The sequence below is a fragment of the Lemur catta genome, chromosome 1, assembly GCF_020740605.2.
Source record: "Lemur catta isolate mLemCat1 chromosome 1, mLemCat1.pri, whole genome shotgun sequence".
NCBI lineage: Eukaryota > Metazoa > Chordata > Mammalia > Primates > Lemuridae > Lemur > Lemur catta.
In genome coordinates, this window is record NC_059128.1 from 177,871,499 (window position 1) to 177,878,033 (window position 6,535).

The following is a 6,535-nucleotide window of genomic DNA, read 5'->3' on the forward strand; positions in this document are numbered from 1 at the left end:
TGGTGAGCCGTCACATCATCGAGGGAGTAGCTAAGTCTCCAGGGTATATTTTATAGAGGCACTAATCCCATTCAGGACAGCTCGACCCTCATAACCTAATCCCTTCCCAAAGACCACACCTTCTAATAGCATTACCTTTGGTGTCAGAATTTCAACGTATGAATTTTGAAGGTACACAAACATTCAGACCATAGTTCTTATTCATATGTGTTTTTTTCTCTGTCACGAATTTTTCCATCTTGTTTTTGAAGTTCCTTGCCATCCATCCAGATAAGAGAAATGAAAAAAGAATGTTGTTTAAAAGAATATGCTTTATTTATTCCAAAAATATTCATTTATTACTTATGCCTGACATTCTCCTATATTTTGATGGTATTATGGTGATCAAAACAACAAGGTAACAAACGATGAATAATACTGAGCAAAAAGAACCTTGTTCTCAAGAAGCTTACAGTTTAGTAAGAAATATACTAACCAACTAGCTGCACAAACATATAATTCAAACTCTCATAAGTCTAATGGAGAAAAAGTTCATGCAGTTAAAGAAGCATGCAGCATATCTGATGCAGGGGGCCAGAGACAGTTTTCCCCAAAGTGATATTTAAACTGAAGTATAAAGCTGTGTTCTATAGGAGTTAATTAGGCACAAAATAGGAGAAGGAAAGGAATATTTTTTCAGAGAGAGAACACATATAAAGGCCTGATGTAGCTCTTCAAGTGATGGAATATAGGGAAGAGTGGTTTGAGATGATGCTGGAGATGTGAGATGCTGGAACTAACTTATGGAATGCTTTAAAGCTTAAGTGAAGAATTGTTGCCTTCAAAGAACACAACAAAGGGAAACCTTTGAAGAAACAAAAGAGAGATATGATCATATTTAAATATATCACTGTGGCTTTAATAAGGAGCAAATATTAGAAGAGGGTAAGGGGAGAAAAAGAGGAGATCATCATGGTTGAAGTATCACCATTAGTACTATAATTTTGCATATTTTAGGCTAAATGGACTTTGGGGTATTGGCTTTGAAAATTAATTCCACTTATATTGGATGTATGGAAAAACTAGTTCATCGTATGCCTTACAACTCAGGTACATATGGACCTCTGTTTCTGAAATTGTAGTAATTGGTCAATATAACTCTTCTCAACCCATTCAATATCTATACAGCAGAGAAGACTGCACAAATACCCATGGTATGGGAATGGCTATTCCTGAAGTGATGGTGACAAGAAAAGGACTCCAAAGGTACTGGCAGGGAAGAACCCAACAATTCCTATGTGATGGCAGGGTAGCTGAGAAAGGCATGGTTTTTGGAGAAAGAGTAACTTGATTTAGAATATCAGATTTATTCCTTGCAAACAGAAACTCCATACCATAAATAGGATATACAAATTTTTTAAATAAGAAAACTTATTACTAATTCTTCTTTATCACTTAGTTCTTCTTTCATCTATTAATCTTCAGAGAAATTGTTCTCATGAAGAGTTACTGGAAAATATTTAACTGTGGTGTCTGAATATCTGCTAGCCAAGCAGTAGGAGTAATGTATATGATGCTTTTATGACAGGCACGTTTCCCTTGACTGTTGTTAAAACCATATAAGACTTAGTTACTGTGGAATGAATATACTGATAACAGATTCCTTTTTTACCCATATAGACCTATTTGGGAAAATGTGACATTAATCCAAATGTTTAGTCAAATGCACTCTAATTAAGCTATATATGCTCACAAAGAAAACAAAGTGAAGCAGTTTAAACCAAAAATTACTTGGAATCTAGCTTTAAAGAGAGCTTGTCTTAATAATTTTGATGATATCCCAAGATTTAATTAAATATTTTTCTCGGCAGTTTATAAGTTTTAATGAAGACGGTAACCTTTCCAAACCCTGTCCATATATGTTACTCTATCTTTGTGGAGGGATATTTTTTAAATTGTATAATGAAAACTACTTAAAAATGTTGATTATATAAAGATTAAATTTAAAGAACGACGGTATGGGAGGTATAAAGAAAAGAGTGATTTAAAAGTATCTTTATGAATTCTGCCTTCAGGATCTAAAGTGTACAGTATCCAAATAATAATGATCCATGATGCTCCTTGCTCAATGAGGCTTGCTTTTCCAGAACTCAGTGGTCAAAGAAATGGCCCACACTTCTGTGGAAAGTCTTCTCTTCCACTTTTAATGACAAGCTTAATCAGTCTGCAAAATCTTAAAACACAGGATTTCTATGCTTTGCTCAACTGTGTATATGCATAAACACACATACACATATTAGCAAATACACAAGAATGGCCACATTACATAAAATGGCCATATAATGTATTAAAAACATATGTAACATAAAATGGCTACATAACAACATAAGTAAGTTGTTTTATTTATTTTTTAAAACAAGAACACTCTTCTTTGCCAACTTTACTCCGAAATAATCATATTAGTAAAATTTACTGGAAAAATCCAGTAAATCTACATGGTTTAACAGACACAAAATTGAAAAGTTTAAAAATCACTGCCCTCTTGCTTTGCAAAAATCTGTTTGGAAATTTTCAAACAAATGTCTTATAAGAAGGAAAAAAGTGTACTTTAAAAATTCATACAGTACAATAATTATTTGTAGTGGAAAAAACACACTATCCCAGCAAATCAATCTCTATTTCCTGTATGAAGATGATCTGTTTGTAGATGATGTCTTAATGTTGTCCATTTTGAGGCACAGAGGGAAGACATAGTCACAGGTAACTTTCTCCCCACTGGCATTCTTTTGGTGGCCCAGCAGATAAACCACAACATCACTGGTAGAGCTGTGAATATAATGTAAAGATCATCTCTAGCATTGGTCTGAGGTCAGGGAAGATTTTGAAAGCTATGAAACATTCTTAAAGGGCTTTATACTTACTGGGCCATGGAATCCATGTAAAAATGTATTTTCATTGTACTTCTAGTCAACAATAGAATTAAATAGGATTTGCACTTTAAAGTAAAGAGGAAAACTCTTAGTACTACCGACCTTTTAGAAGCACACACACACAAAATCTGTATTTTCTTGATAGGAAAGACACAAAATATTAATATGTTATATAATTTGGATTTGCTTGTTTTAAAATAGGCATTATATAGATTTAAACAGATATTCTCACCATGAAAATGCATATTCTAAATTTCTTAATTTTTGTTGAGTAGATGTGTATACACAAAATTAGAAAGAAAGGGCAGAATATGTAAGATGATTCAAGCACATGTTCTTCATAGGTAGTGCTTTACACTCTTATCTCTGTAGAGGCCTGGGATGGAATGAATGGGGGAGGCAAAAGTAGATGTGACAAAAAAAATTAGTGTAAATTGGCTTTTGGGGAAAAAAAGGTAGGATGAAAATATTGGCTCTCATGATGAAAAATCTTGATTCAAGTATCAAATACTTTCATTAGGATATTTTTTTCTTCATCTCTCTGCTCCATCTCTTGGGATACACTATTTACTCATTGACAGTAACTCCAACCATATTCTTCCAGGTTCAATCAAGAGTAAAAGAGAACACCTTTCTCTCCAGCCTAGATTCTGAATTAGTTTTGATCAGCTCTGATTGGGTCATATGCTTATCCATGAACCAATTATTATAGCAAGAAATGGATTAAGAGTGACGCAAGTAGTGCTTCTCCAAAATGAATTCTGTATATGTTACTAAAAGAAGAGGGAATTGGTGGTGGGCAACTAAATATACAATAAATGCTCTCTTCAACAAGAAAAACTTTAATGGATCAAAAACTTATAGGATGCCGTTCCAAGTAAAGCAAATTGTGAGTTCAAAGGGAAAAAAGTTCAAATATGTTTAAAGAATAGATAATAGATAAAAATATTTAGAAAACCCAAAGAGATTTACATAAAACTGTAAGAAAATAAATATTGAGTTTAGCATGTGACAAACATTTGATTAGTCAATGAATTTGGATTTTAGCTCTGTAATCTATGAAGAATCAAAACTGATGCTTTGGAGGACAAAATTGTTACCTGTGTCTAGCACAATACCTGGTGCCTTATATGCTCTCAATGTAGGATACATGTTAAAGAAATTAATTTGGTAGTAACTTGTACTGTGAAACAGAGTGGTATGATAATATAGTTAGAATACTATTGAAATAAATCAGTAATGAAATTTAAAGAATCTATCAGATTCTGATTCATTAATTTTTTTAGGTCCATACTAATCAATTCAAACTGTATTGATGTGTTTGAAGTTGATTCAAAACTGTTATGAGAGTTCAACACTGTCAGGAGTGTTCAAAGTAGATACTCTCTTTTTGTGTTTGGACACTGGCTCCAACTGGTTTAAACTGATTAAATAATTCAAGTCAATAAGATAATAGATAAGAATATGTAGAAATGTAATTCAAAATCATTTAATATTGAAACTGAGTAATCTTCAGTATTTGAAGTCCTTGAAACTATTGTTTTCTTGACTATTCATTCTTTGAGTTAAATTGGAGGTCTTTTGGAACAGGTTGTAAAAACTTTGGAACCCTCTCAGGGACATATTTTCTGCAAACACTGGCATCTATAACATCAATCCTCATTCTGTAGAGCAGAAAGTTGACATTTTTTACTTCTATTAAAACGAGTGGAGAGAAAAACTAGTTTTGTGCCCGTCTGTCAGAGTCTGTTGTCCATCTTTCAGTCTGAGGTTTTTACCCTGCCTGCTCTTTCTCTTCAATAAAGGTCAAGTGATAATTGATACTCGTTCTTTACTTCTGCTTGAGCCACGTGCCTAGATTTAGATATCTGACCATCAACCAATCTGTTCTTTGATTGGACCCTCTCATGGAAGTTTCTAAGTCCCAGCATCCAAGAGGCCCCTGAACCTCATTCTTTCTGACATTTCCTATCTTGTGCTTAACCACAGAGGGCAAAATATTTTTTTTTTTGTCTAATTAAGCAGAGACTGTGAACTTGGTCAACAGCATCTTTCAATTGCAATTAGATGAGTTATTTTAGGAAGATAATGTGGTTCTCAAACTTGGATGACCAAAGATAATACAACCACATTTCCTTTCACATTTCCACATTTCCTTCCTCAGTTTCCTTTTCCATAAAATGAAATCAGTAACATTCCTACCCCCTAGCACTGTTATGAGGATAATGTGATAATGCATTCAGTCAATGTGCTGAGCCCAAGATCTTGCACATAATAATGTCAATAAATATTAGATTCAAAAAGAAAGGGACCTAAGAAGAAACACTTGATATATTTGACTGATTATGTGTATGGTACAGTGGGGTAGTAGAAGAATCTTAAAAGATGTGGGATTTACAATAAATTTTTAATCAGTGCAGGGAATAGTTTGCAGCTTATATTTTATGATGCCATATTAGAAAAGAGATGGCAGAAGGTAGGAAAATCAAGTGTGACCCTGAGGAATGCTAACAGATTTGATGGCTTAGGAAAATTCTGGAAAATAATGTGCTATTTAGCACATTATCAAATATATATCTAGAGTAGATGCCTATAATATAGGCAAAGCAATCCACTGAAGGCCACTAAAAAAAACTGGAGATTCAAAATAAACAATTTGATAACAGAAAAAATGTTCACTCAACAAACAATGCCAATATGATTATAAAAACTTTCCTAAACTTAGAGGTTGAAAAAGCTAAAGAAAATAAATCTGTTTATGAAAGACATTAAGACAAATATATTAATATATTCATTTATAAATCTCTGTAGTAGTTTTAAGAACTAGGTTTACATTGGAGCAGATATGGAAAATTCAGACACTAGAATCCAACAAATATTTTCCTATGATGCAAAATATAAAATATTAAAAAGCCTATTTTAAAACCATGCAATCAAGCTCATCTTTTATGAATTATATAATCATCTCTTTTCAATTAAAAGAAACTGTCACCTTTCTTAAAACTTTTTCATTAAATTAACATTTGTAATGGAATTAAAATGTCACGCATATTTGTCTAGCATATTTACTCGTATGTGCTCAGTGCTGGCCAGGTTAGAAGATTTAAGAGGAGCATATGAGATATAATCTAACCCCAGGGGCAGACCCCCAGACTGATCTGGTGAATTGCACTTCTCCCCATCCTTCTGTTCTAGAGAGCACTAGCACATGGGCAACCCTAGGCCCATCATCAAGGATATAAGTACACTCCACATAAAATTCTTATATTTTTAATTTTATTTCAGTTCTCTTAAATTCTACAAGTTAAAAGTTTAGATTAAAATAACTAGCAAATATCTTCCTGAGTGTGTATTACCTACCGGTTGTTTTACTTAAGTTTAATCAAAATTTTAGAGGATTTAGAGTTTTGAATGGATGGTAGAATGGAAAATAATTTCATAGCATGACAAATAATTACTACTAATTAAACCTCTAGTCTGTTCTAGGTCCATGACATATCCATCTTATATCAACCTCATCTAATTGTATGATAGATATAGATTTTACCATTTTATACTTGCCCAAAGATAGACGTTAATAAGATGAGGCACAAAACTTTGAACACAGACATTTTTTTTCTTTTTTA